Genomic DNA, 14402 nt, shown 5'->3' with positions numbered 1-14402 from the left:
TTAGTCTTACCACTGCTTATTTCTTTACTTCTGATGTCACACCCCTTGAAAAAACAATCCCTTCTGCCTGCTTAAAGCCCCCTCGGATATGGAATGAAATGTCTTTTCTAGAATCCCCTCTTTTATGTTAAATCTGTCCGTTTGCCTTCACCCACCTATGAAAATGGGCAGAGAAGAGTCACTTATTGCCTGAAATGAGTCAGTCTGAGAGACTGGAAGCGGAGCATCACTTCAGATGCCCATATATGTTGTCCACAAAACCATATAGGTATTTAAAGACATAGTTGAGAATTGGCTCTTTTTCTGAAGTCTCATTCCTAAATATGTCTTTAATGGCTTGTATCTCTGGTCTTGAGGCAAGATGAACCACATACCTGTTGCAATTTGAAACTTGAGTTTCTCACCTTTAATATTATCTAGCTATAAATGCATATGGTATAGAGCCCAAGATAAGGGCATCTCTTGGTATCACTCACCCAAAGGAAAAAAGTTACTCATCTCAGACACAAACTAACTATTCATTTGCATAAAACTTTAGAGGCAATACTTCATCAGTAAACAGATGAGTTTTAACATAAAAAAAGGAATTCTAAAAAATATTTTTTTCCTCCACCTGAGGTTGCTTATAATTTTGTAGTGTAAAAGCTGATGACAGTCTACCTTTAAATTGTCACAGACTTTTTACACAACTTCTTCTCATTTGACAAGCTACCTCATCCTAAACATAGCTATAGATGAGAAGTTTCCCATTGTAAAGGGTTTTAAGAAACTCCTTCCACTAGAGAGATCCCATCTATCGAATCTGATGTACTCTCCCGGTTACTAAGTACATTCCATTTGTATCAGAGGAATGCAGGAAGTAGATGGGTGGGATCTGGGCCACATAATCTAATCTCCTCACCGGACAGCTAGGCATCAATACAGGAACCTGTGCTATTGATAAAATGCTGACATCAGTGTATGGAGCAGGGAAAAGCTATTCAGGAATCCTCTAATAATCCATGTTTCATATAACGATCCTTTTTCACAATAAAGGGTTGTCTAGTAACCTTACATGAACTTTTCAGCTGTTTCTTGTTGGACAGAAGTTGTTTCATGACACATGACTCCCCTATCTTCCATCAACTGGGATGGTTTCCATTAAGGACTCAAACTGCTAATGAGATGCTATTATGTTATAGCCAATTCTGATTATGTATCTGAGATGTGTATTAATTAAGTAATTATTTTATTTAAATGTTACATTTATGCATATTGTTTATAGTTTAGCTCCAGACTAGACAGAATCATAAGATTTACTCCCAGGGATCCATACATAAGTTGTATTACTTAATAATTCAACATTCAGGGCTTTATTTTTCCAAAAAGTAATGTTATAAAAATCTGCTAGTTAATGTTTTACCACATTTATATTTCATGTTCCAATGAACTTTTCCTGAGTGCCATGTATTAGTTTCTTTTTAAAGAAACTAAATAATTAAGGGTCGTTTTCACCCACTTGGTTTGTGAATGTGATTTTTTTTTCTCTTTGGTTGACTGAAATCAAGGGTTCATCATGCATAAAAAAGTATAGATTTCTATGGTAATTTAAAATTCTCCAAAGACATCAAATGAAACATTGGCAGTAGTTCAAGTAAAACACACAAATGAAATCTATGACAAAACTTTCAAAAATAACTATTCTTCTAAGCCCTAGAGTAGCCAAAATGAGCAACAGAGCTAATGCTAGGAAGAATAAGATCAATCTGTAGAGTTCATATAAAATGGTGGGAATGTCTGGAGAAATATTGTTACCTATTATGACAAAAATTGATGTATGTTATCATCTTCTTGGCTTAGACTTTGCTTTATGAGATAGAATAACTAAAAAGGAAATTATAGAACTATGTAAAAGCCAAAATCATTGCTATCCAAAAATATTACCTGTTTCAATTTGTAAAAAAAACACCTGAATGATCCTTACTTGTAATCGTCAAATAAAAATATAATACAGGTTATTATATTTATTATATTATTATTCACACATAAATATTCATTAGGTTATATTTTCATTTATGTCATATTCTTGTCAAAAAAGGAACCCGTCACTAGATTTTACTCAATAAAACTACTGGTTTACCCCTATAAAGGTACCCTAACCTTAGATATGAAATGTCCTTTCTAGAATTCCCTCTTTTAAGTGAAATCTTGTGCATGTACCTATAATACTAAATCTCTTCCAAAGTCATGAGAGAAGGAGGAGAAAAAGGTCATCTTTTTGTTGACATAAGTCAGACTCTGGCACTGGAGGGGGGTATCACTTTAGACATATATCTTGGATTCTATAGCAGCTAGAACCATTATTCAGATTACAGAAAATAGTCTCATATTTTAATTCACATCAGGCTTGGAGAAATTAGCAGATAAAGTAAAAGGTGGGAATTGGATCTTTAACTGCCCATTCCTAACTATGATTTTGCCCTTATCTTTAGTTCTGAAAGTCACAGAACCACAAACCTAATGTGGTTTTGAAAATGAGATTTTCTCCATAAAAAGTTGATATAGAAAGTGGAATAACCTTTTCGGACAGCCATCTTTACCAAATATTTATGAACTTTGTGGTATCTTTTAGTGAACACAGGGCCGATATAGTTTTCTTCCTATGGAACTTTTTACGAGTGTTTTGCTGATCTTTGTGATCTTTCTGACCATTGAGCATTTTTTATTGTCGGTCTTAAGCACCAACTTCAATTTCTTTACCACTTTTTAGGTGTATTTTAGATTGTTTTTTAAGTTTGTGCATAATTTATCTCTTTATCACCTTTTAAAAAGTTGGATAAAAATATGCAAAAAAGAGGCATAGAATAACACACTTTTCATGTGCAACCTTTCATGGGAAATTTTCATATTTTGTGACTTTTTAACTGAAAGGGGGCACGCTTTGCATGGCTTTATCGTCTGAACCTTGGCACCTAGAAACAGAATCCTGGTATGACATTAAATATTCAGAATCATATCATACCAGGATTTATCAGTTTTCTAAAAAATCTGGAAAGTTATAGGTGTTAGAAATATACATGCACCAAGGAAGAGTGACTGATTGGTGCTCTACATATTTTAGCATATTATGGTAAAGGTTTATTATTTTCTACTGCTAATTATAGAACTTTAGTATGAAATATGACAGCGTTTTTCACTTTTAGTCATTTGTTTGCTAATTCTATTACTGTATATACTTGAGTATAAGCCAACCCGTGTATAAGCCGACCCGTGTACAAGTCGAGGCCCCTAATTTTACCACCAAAAACTGGGAAAACCTATTGACTCGAGTATAAGCCGAGGGTGGTAAATGCATTGGTCACAGCCTCCCTGTATACAGCCACCTCCCACTTTAGTATACAGCCAGCCACCCCCCTTTAGTATACAGCCAGCCAACCCCCTACAGTTTACAGCCAGCCAGACCCCTGTAGCATACAGCCAGCCCCCTTTAGTATACAGCCAGCATCCTTTAGTATACAGCCAGCTCCCTTTAGTATACAGCCAGCCTCCTTTATTATACAGCCAGCCCCCTTTAGTATACAGCCATGCAGGCCTGCTTTAGTATACAGCCATGCAGGCCTGCTTTAGTATACAGTCATGCTGGCCCCCTTTAGAATACAGCCATGCAGGCCCCTTTTAGTATACAGTCAGCCCCCTTTAGTATATATCTAGCCACCTCCCTTTAGTATACAGCCAGCCAGCCTCCTTTAGTATACAGCCAGCCCCATTTATTATATAGCCAGCCACCCCCTTTAGTATACAGCCAGCCAGGCCCTTTTAGTATACAGCCAGCACCCTTTAGTAGCCAGCCAGCCCCCTTTAGTATACAGCTAGCCAGCCCCCTTTAGTATACAGCTAGCCAACCCTCTTTAGTATACAGCCAGCCCCCTTTAGTATACATCCAAACAGCCCCCTTTAGTATACAGCCACCCAGCCCCCTTTAGTAGCCAGCCAGCCCCCAGTTTGCCGAGCACATAAAAATAATAAACTTAGATACACACCTTCGGGCGGTCCCGATGGTTGGCGGGGCTCCTTTCTTCTCGCTATTGTAATTGCTGGCAGAGACGCATACATGTGCTCTGCTGGCCGGCATACACTATGACGTAATCATCTGCGACACCACCGCATCAAAGTGGTGTGGCGCTGGAAGGTCAGTATGTAAGTTTATTTTTTTATTGACTCGTGTATAAGGCGAGGTGAGGTTTTTCAGCAAATGCTGGTGATGGTTTATAAGGTCATTTTTTGCTGAAAGGTTCCATTTCTACTATGCTAAAAAATAATCTCTGGTGATCTGGCTGGTTAAAAAAATTGCTGAGAAAATTTAACAACAGAAGTGAGACAGAAAAGGCAGACTAGCCAAAAACAAACATGCCAGAAAAGTGGCTTGAAAAGTCTCCTGGTAATACATCAGGCCCACAGGCTAATCTGATTTCAAATGTTCCTATGATAAAATATCCCCCCCCCTGTTTGTGTTATTGTTATTGGAGTTCTGTACAGCATACATGTTATATGTTAAAATAATTTTTCCTCCAAGGAGTGAAACCCAAATCGCTCTTCATATATTGACTTTCTCAGTGACCTCACTAATAAGCATTAATCACTTTGATTGCCTCAGTTATTTTTAACTAAAATGCTATTCTTATGGCTTGTGTATTCAGAAAAAATTGAAAGATACTGCAGAAGATTTCCACCTGCTAAGCACTTGAGTAGCCATTTACCCCAATTAGTGTGAAAGTGATGGGCAACAGCATATTGCTTACCTGCAGAATGCTTAAATGGAATATCTGTGTTGTACGTGAAGAGGGAGACTAAATAAATAAAATATGCTCATTTGTTTTAGAATTTCCATTGTTGACTTGGGAATGGTAAGCTCTCACAAATCTCAGCTTTAACCTTGCCAATTGCTGTATGCCTGTAAGTGCGCTGCAGTTATTTGGAACATTTCTATGCTGGCGCTGGCATCCTTTTGCTAGATTACATTTATGCATTAGTACCATCTGTGCTTGCTGCTCCTTCTGCGAGTTAGCCCTGGCCAAATGACTGGCATTTATCTGGAAGTGCATTGAAATAAGTAAAAAAAATAAAAAGCATAGATAGCAAGACAGTATCTGAGAGACTTTATGTTCTACAAATGTTTGCTAATAACTACACAAAGAGGAGCTATAGAAAAACACAAAAATACAAAACATCTGTAGCCATTTTTTTATTACCGAACTTTATCAAAGTGTTCCAAATGTTTGTCCATCTCTGTTTATGTAGCAGAATTGTGTTTTATCTTTATTTTATTATAATGTTAAGTTAACAAACTAACAATTAACTGGGGTTTTGGTGGATGACTTTGAGGCAGAAAGTATTATTTCTGACTTTCCCCATGTCCTCAGAGGTCAGTTGTTTAAGACTAAGGCCTCTTTCACATGAATGTGGCCTGGCCAGATCCTGGGCCAGCATACAGCCACGTGCTGGAGAGGCCGAGGGATGAGTGCTGCTCACCTCTCCCCTCTCTATAGTAAGGCACGGTGCCGGCCAAACACACAGGAAAAGAAAGAGCATGCCCTATCTTTTTCCCGTGCGTGGGTACGGTACGTTGGCAGGAAAGTAAATAGTCTAAAATACAATGCTTAAATAATAAAGTTCTTTATCCTATCCTTCATAGAAAAAAAATTGTGATCAGCCTTGCATGATAAAGTGTATTAAAAATATTACTATTATTATTTTATTTTTCGCAGTGTACTTTTATGGATGTTTTCTCATCAAAACTTCGACCCAAGAGACATATTTACAATAGACCTTGTTAACTGCTCCTTTTACAAGCTTATTAGCTTGACATCATTTACTATGCATTTGCTGTAATGGTTGCATTGGGACTTATTTTAGTGGCTTCATAAACTTGTTCTACTTTTCAATTGCTTTGGATAATTAATTATACACACAATCTTACTATCTATTTGCACATGTATGTGAAAAAAATGTAGTAACATTGTAGTTTCCATAAGTATTGTCATTTTTTAATTGACTGCAGACCAACTCTGTGTAGTCTGACCCTATAGTGTTGCTTCTTTACATCAGCCCTTTCTTCATATGCCTGTAGATTAGGTGGATGGAACAGAATAGCATATTTTTGCCACTTTATACTACTTGTAGAATTAGTTTTCTTGTCTGCATGATACATTAGCCTGCATGGGAGTTTTAACAGTTAGAATTTAAAATAAACACAAGAATTTTCTTGTTGTACAAGTTTCCTTGTACAAGGAAAAGAAAATTTATAAAGTGTTGGATGTTAACACTAGCTTAAAGCTGAAAAGAGGGTAGAAGTACACTAGAACCTCGACCTCCAAAAGTGTATAAAAAGTAATAAAGACAAAAAAGCAGTGGGAGCGCTCTCCTTGTGTATTAAATGGTAACCAGGGTATCTTTCCTATATGTATAAGAAAGACTTTAACCTGGTTCATTGAATGGACAATGCATGTAATATAGATGTAATATTGAAAGATGTGACATGTTTCAGTCCAGGACTTGGATCTTCATCAGGTATTTCCTGTGTTTACAACTATGTAATTAGGAGCTAAGCAATTGTGTAAACCTTACCCAATGAGAAATGGATTACAATTTGCATATTATAACAATATATACAACATATATACAACATATATAACATAAACATAGTGTTTTGAATTTGTGATTATTTTTACATAGCATTCAGTATATTTAATAAAAAGTACTATTTTCGCAATTTCGACAGCCATGTCATCTTGGCTCTGATAAGGAGATATCAGTGTGACAAGGTTTTAGTCCCTAAATCCCTTTACCGTGTTCCTGATGTGTGTCCCTTTATTTTCTGTACCTCGTCTTTGGTGTTTTTAGCATGTTACTTCCGTGTCACATGGTTTAGTCATACTACCCTGCCTCCCCGAAAATAAGACAGTGTCTTACATTAATTTTTGCTGCTAAAGAGGCACTAGGTCTTATTTTCAGGGGAAACGAATTTACATTTATCATTGAACAAAAAATCAACTTAAATATAAATATAACTCTCATGCTGTATTTCTTGTGACTACATTTCTATTAGAATCATTGACCCCAATCTCTCATATTTAGTAAAAGCATTTTCCATAAATGACCCTTCTTATCCTGGTAGCTGCTGGTATCACATTTGCAGCACAACAGCCAATGAATTAATTCCATGAATTCTTCCCTTGTTACTTTGCTGTCTTGATATGATACAATGTTCTCAATAAAGATTGATTTACCCACAAAAAGTACTATATCCTGCAAAATGCTCACTGGCGTCTTAATACAATGGCGCTTGCCACAGTTATTTTATTTGTCATGAATTCATGTCATAGACAGGATTACAATAGAAGATAATAGCATTATAAAACACACCATCATTAGAAACGCTATTGACAATAGCTCATCTATACCTCTTATTTGCATAGAGCGCACCTAAACACCATAGATGTCAGTGGGTTACCTCCAAATTACTGCTGCCAGAGGGGCAAACATACTCACACACAAAGAAAACACATATCAAGTACCTCACATATGTGCTTGGTTTCCCTTCAGCAGTGCTAATCTCACAGTTTTTGAAAGGTCAATAGTAATATATGTGTGTCGAAAGCTGGCACACATGCATTACTAAAGAGAGCAGAGCAGGGCAGCTCTAGTCTCTGCATACAAGTGTGTGTCCTAGGGACCCAGAGAGAGCTGAAAGCTCCTGAATGGGCCCCTGGAAGTCTCTGGGCCACGTGCTTTCACTGCAAAGGGGCCCACTGAGGACTATCTCCCAGGGACCTACTGAAACCAACCCTGGTTATGAGACTGCTATAAAGTACAGATGTCACATCACTAGAGCACAACATCATTAAAAATGCACATCATATGGGGTTATTCAAATATATGTACTAATATTGTTCAGATTGCAGGGCTTACACTGAGTAAAACACAACATAGACATGTGGACAAAATTGTTGGGTACCCCTTGTTTAATGAAAGAAAAACACACAGCATTCATAAAAATAACTTGATGCCAAAAGAAAAAATAAATTAAATTTGTATAAAAATGAACTACAGGCAGTCCCCGGGTTACATACAAGATAGGGTCTGCAGGTTTGTTCTTAAGTTGAGTTTGTATGTAAGTCGGAACTGTATATTTTATCATTGTAATCCAAGCCAGAACTTTTTTGGTCTCTGTGACAATTGGATTTTAAAAATGTTGGGTTGTCATAAGAATCAATATTAAGACTACAGCTTCATTACAGACACATTTGATAACTGTTACAGCTGTTTATTGTAGCCTAGGACTAAAGTACAAGAAATTACCAATATCCAGAGGTCCGTTTGTAACTATGGGTCGTATATAAGTCGAGTGTTCTTAAGTAGGGGACCGCCTGTAATGAAAAGCAGACATTGCTTTTCAACCATGTTTCAATAGAATTATAGAATTTTTTGCACCGTATTCTATACATGACATGTCTACTTAATTCTTTGGGAGGGTGCGATCACAGAGATACCAAATTTATATAGGTTTTATAATGCTTTCATACATTTACAAAAATTAAAACCTGTACAAAAAACAATTCTTCATTTTGCCATCTTCTGGTGCTAATAACTTTTTCATACTTCAGTGAATGAAGCTGTGAGTGGTGTAATTTTTTTGCAATTTTTTTGAGGACTGTATAGCCTTTTGATCAATTTTTATAGAATTTTTTATATTTTTCAAAATGGCAAAAAAGTGGCATTTTCGACTTTGGGAACTATTTTCCGTTACAGGGTCAAACGCCGGGAATAACTGTTATTATATTTCAATAGAACGGACATTTTGGGACGTGGCGATACCTAACATGTTTATGATTTTTAATGTTTATTTATATCGGTTCTACGGAAGTATATAGCCTGGCAGCCCCCTGTTTATTTAGGACATAACAAGCCCCTACATTTCTGAGGGCCATGGTATTGGTATTCGACTAGGATTGGATGGTGTTGACACCATCCCTTTCTGTAACAGAACCTTTCTAATGTACAGTTCCTGCGCTCGTCTTTGCATAGTTGCAAGTTTGTGGAAATCTTCTCTTCACACATACTATATAACATAATTTTAATATCAATTATTATAATGTATAAAAAGTGTAGTTATTATTATAATAATGAATAATGGTTAGACAGTCTAAGTGATTGTTATTATTATAATTATTATTATTAGGTGATGTTGCACAGTATTTGTGATAGCTTTGGGTGTATAAGAGGTTGATAATAACATTTTGTGTAAGTAGCTAGTCAGGACATGGGCTAAACTCATAATCAGAGAGGGTTACATCCCTCAGCCTTATAATGAGTTGCATTCCTCTTTGGAACTGAAGGGATTATGGTAAGAAATAGAGTTTGGCATGGAGATACTTTAGAGGACCCAGTGGTCAGTGTCATTAACAGTGAATTCATTATGACTGTGAAGGATCCATCTATCAGATTACACTGTGAAGGCTTTGTTGATGAAGCAGACAGCTGCATCACAGTGGCATCTAGAGGGTTGTTACATAGAGCATGTGGCCGAGTAAGATATATTCCTTTCTTTACAAGTATATTTATGTTTTATATTGCATAATAAAAAGTGTGGAAATGTTCCCTGTTCTCATGTTAAAATGTAATTACTTTGCTTCTCTTGCAAAATTTTGTGAAAATGGCTTCTTAAAGTTGTAGCAACAGAAAAATGCTTACAAGACATTAAATGTGTCTGCAGCAGGTGCTTCATACTTTGACTCTCACCTTTAGATATGTGCTAACTTGGGTTTAGTCATCATTGGTTTTGCTCGGCTTCTTGGCTTAAAAATTTACAAAATTTACAAAAATCTCAAAAAGCAAGTCTTTTCTCCAGAACATAAAATCACTAACCAACAGTTTTATCAATCTGTTGGCTAGTGCAAGGCCAGATCAATGCACTGAGACTTCTAAAAAGTAGCAAAATCTCTTTTTCAGAGACTTTGGGATAGATCTAGCTTATAATTTGGTTTATTGTGTTAGAACCTAAATGTTGAAAATGTTTGAGCAGTGGGGGATTTGCTAATATTTTTGTGACTTTTTGTGCTCTACATTAAGTAGGAGATTAGTTTCCAGATTTTTAAAAAGTGTTAAAAATTTTACATAGCTCACCCAGTCTCAGCTGATGAACTTGTCTGTAACAGACAGAACTGCCTTTTGCAAGATAAATCTCTCCCTGTATGCGCATTTTGACTAGAAGTAGCAAAAACACTGTAGAACAACATGTAAACAGGTTTATTAAGGGTTAAAGACAATTTAATTGTCTGACGGGCAGTGGAGCACCAAACACCAATCTTAGAACTGTCTGAAGGAGCTGGCCTAATGATGGTTGACTTTTTGCGTTTTTTCTGTTATGTCTCTTGTAAGATGTCCATTGGAAAAACATGGTGAAATGCTCTATTTTTAGCCTGTTTTGTGGACCACAGACTTTCATTTAAGTTAGTGGGCCGATGAAAATCGCAAACACAGATGCCATATAAAACTACATGACCTTGGTATCAGAAGGATCTGTGCTGTCCATGAAGAACAGATGTGGGAATAAGCCCTTAGGCTTCCTTCACACACATACTATTTTTTTGTGGGAATTTAATTAAGGCATATAAAATGTGTTCATCTTTGAAAGTCTTCTACATATTTGTTACATTTCAGACATTTTTTTTTACTAGATGATGCTTTGGAAAAAATAATTGGGAACAAAGGCATTACATAGAAAATATATTTAAAACAACAAAATAAGGGGAAAAAAAGATTTTGTAGTGCTTTTACAACTTTTACATACTTCTAAATCCTTGGAAAATGTTTTAGAAATGCAGTGATTTTCTCATTTTGTTCTACTTGTGAAACCACATGTACCCTGCATATGATGGTGTTTTAATAAAGTGAAGATCTGCAAGGACTACATCAGAAACGAATTCTTCATTGTAATGAATTACTGGAGAAAGTATGAATGATTAAAATGCACACAAAGGGAATCTTTCTTTACAAAAATGAACCACAGTCCTTCCTTATCCATGAATTGATTTAACTAGTAGTTGTTGTGCAGTTGGAAATAGATGTTGCAATTTGACTTTTTGAGCACTGTTAGGAAAGCTCATGAATATAAATCCCTTCCCACCATTCATAAAACTTTTTATTTTTTTCTAGATGCTTAATAAATGAATTGTACTACTCAACTGTAGTTACTACCTTGCAGTTCATCATCCCCTCTCACAGCATACATCTTACTTACCCTTCTCTAGTCTTTAATGTTCATAGAAGATAAATTGTTAGGTTCTGAAAGAGTCTGAAAAAGTAAACAGGAAAATAGTCTCATTGAAGGGAAAACATGTATTTTTTTTAATAAGTTTCATACAATTTTTGTTCTAAAAAATGTATTGAGCATAATTTACAATTACATTTTAGGATAACTGAAAATGTATTTGTATGATGCAGTTAGGTAGCCCCACCTCCTGAAGTCAGTTTGCCCTGCCCACTACATGATTCTGGTGTCACAGCCCTGCCTTCTAATTGTGATGTCATTCTCTGGCTACCTGGAGATCTAGGAGTCAGGGCTGGGCCAGATGCATGGATTGGGCGGGGTAGACTGACTGCAGGAATTGGAGTTACCTGACTGCATCCTACAAAAGAATAAAACATGATTTTTCATTCATCCTGCAACCTAGAAATATGTTAAAAAGACCTCCAGGACACATATATATATATATATATATATATATATATATATATATATATTACAGAAGAAGGTAATGTTTGTGGGCTTGGGGGGGTTAGTGCTCTGACAGGTCCCCTTTAACCCATTATGCAACATGAGTAATGATAATACATATGAAACAAACATACATATGCATTAAACTTTTGAAGAGTCAGTTAATCAATATAACTTATTAGCCCAGCTAAAAATGACTGTTGTCAAAGTCCATACATAAAATCTCATGTGATATGGTAGAGAATTCTATACAAGAGGTATATTCTGTACATCCAGTTTCTGCTGTAGTGGAGTGTTTCCAAACAACTTTATGTATTCATAGCATAAAGAGGGATCTTTCACTGTATGCTCAGCTTGTCAAGGAATATTTACGAGGTGAGTGTAATATTTTAAGAGTTACAGCACTGAAATACATCCTAAGCCAGTAAAGGAGCCCAGGAATGTTAATGCCAGTAGAATTTTAATGCCCTGCAGCCGGGGAATATGACACTCATTTTTTTATGCTTTTTAACTTGCATTGGTGAGTGAGAGTAGATAGCTGATGTCAGGCTCCAAATGTTTCAGCATGGCCAAGGCATGAACACTTAACCTGGAACGGATGTGTAACCACGCGCTGATGTGTTGTTAACACTACAGTATAAAGAATGTAGTAAGCGTATAGTGATGTAGTGATATTTATAATGATACCTCGTTGATAGCCTTTATAAAAAAACACGTAGATATTAAAAGCCTATGTTTTATTTGTACATCAGGAACATACATGAAATGTTTTTGTCTCTCAGTTCAAACTGAATGCAAATTTTATTTATGTCTAATAGACAAAGAGGGCAGACATTAAACTGAATGGCGTCATGTAATACTGACACGCTTCAGTAGGCAGAGGTGTGGCAGCCCGTTGCATCGCCAGGCAAGATCACGTTTTAACAGGCCTTTATTTTTGGCTAAGATTATATTCATGGGAGACTTTTTATTCTGCTTTTAGTTTCCTAAAATTGACAGTGTAACGGAAATCCCCAATGCTGGTGTGAACTAAGCCGTATTCTGTTGTTGTTCTCGGCCATCTAAGTTGTCAGAAGAAACTCATAACTACTAAACCAAAAACTGCTTATCTGCATTTTGTTGATGTAAAATATAATCTTTAAACTGTGTGCAAATCATTGTCTTGACAAGGAGAGTTTAAAGTCTATGAATAATAACCACTAAAATAGTTGAACATACATTTATGTTTAGTCTTTGAAACTGAAAAGATGCTGCTCTTGAGTTTGTATTCCACAATAAGTCTTATTTCAAAGTCAATATTTCATATAGTAAACAATTCTGACAACTATTAAGGATTTGAATGTTATTACATAGCCTATCCTGGAGACTGGCACATTTGTTATGCTAAAAGATTATAAATTATAATTTGATTTTGTATTGACCTACCATTTGTGACTAATATACATTTGATTTATCTAATGGTTACATAAGGAGAACTTGAAATAACATGGTATCGTGCTTGATTGTGCCACAATTAACTAAATATGTTTTATACAAATGTCCATCGACATTATGAAAGTTGGTTGTATAGTTTTTTTATTGAAATAATTTTTGATGTTTTCTTGTTATTGACACTTAAATCTGATAAATCTGACTGAATTTAGAGTAAAAGTCTTCATGGTGACTTTAGAGTAAATTTAACTTAATAACTGCCATATCAGAATTCTATGGCGGTCATTAAGGATACTTTTTCTGACGTGCGCAGGATACTAAGCCCTGCGGGCGCTGGGCTCTGTTTAACCTCTTAGAGACCATGGTCAAACATGGTGTCTAAGTGGGTGCAACTCCTTCTGCCGTCCATCGGCACCCTCCAGCTGCAATCGTAGGGTGCTATTGGGTTTTAACCACAGTCCAGAATCCTGGGAAGGTCCCCATGGCTGCCTTTGTTAAGTCTCTGGCCTGGACTAATAGGTGTATGTATACATGTGGTGCAGTGGATTATATAAGGGATCAAAAAATCTCATGTTGGTGTCACCTTGTGTGGCCAAGTTATATAAAAAAAATTATAAAATAAAGTTGTATATAAAAAAATAAAGTCTATAAAAAAGGTTGCAAAAAAATAAAAATCAAACACACAAAAAATCACCCACACACATTTTGTACCTCCACAACTGTAGTAAACCAGGCTACAAAATTATTATAATTATTTCATATGACAAAAAAACTAAAAAAAAAAAAATATAGGAAAACCAATGCCCAAATTGATATTTTTTAAAATCATCCATCAAACAAAAATCATATTTATTACAATCAAATAAATGTATGAGCCTCTAGTGTGTACAAATAAAATCTACAGGTCATTTTGCAAAGCCACATTGACAAAAAATTTCAAACGTTTTGACACTTCGAAGGTGACTTTGCAAAAAGGTTCATTTCCACAGTATTTCAAATAGCATTTTAAGAAACCCTATCATTCTGGTTTTGCTGTATGCGTATTGACCCAAAGAAAAAAAAATATTGTGTTATTTAGGTTCAATGATGAAGGCAGAAAAAATGTGCCAAATTGTGTTATTTTAAAATCTACTGCAAGTAGGAAGGGTTAATAAATTCCCAAAATAAAAGTTAGAGCGTTTTGAAGGAATTGACAAAAAAACTTACACATTACTTG

The 14402-nt window shown here is 35.7% G+C and overlaps 1 protein-coding gene and 1 long non-coding RNA gene across 2 annotated transcripts in view; one reads left to right on the top strand and one right to left on the bottom strand.

Annotated features, from left to right (window-relative positions):
* ANTXR2 (ANTXR cell adhesion molecule 2) overlaps positions 1 to 14402 on the top strand; it is a 145352-nt gene that overhangs the window by 130625 nt on the left and 325 nt on the right. The window lies entirely within an intron of this gene.
* On the bottom strand, positions 6499 to 11496 carry LOC140098768 (uncharacterized). Its single transcript, XR_011850083.1, has 3 exons — positions 11445 to 11496; positions 11279 to 11332; positions 6499 to 6553 (listed from the first exon to the last, which is right to left on the bottom strand). It is a non-coding gene; the product is annotated as an uncharacterized lncRNA (long non-coding RNA).

Source organism: Engystomops pustulosus, chromosome 1 (assembly GCF_040894005.1).
Source record: "Engystomops pustulosus chromosome 1, aEngPut4.maternal, whole genome shotgun sequence".
Classification (NCBI taxonomy): Eukaryota; Metazoa; Chordata; class Amphibia; order Anura; family Leptodactylidae; genus Engystomops; species Engystomops pustulosus.
Note: the sequence above shows the minus strand (reverse complement) of the source record. Positions and strands in the feature narration are given on the sequence as shown.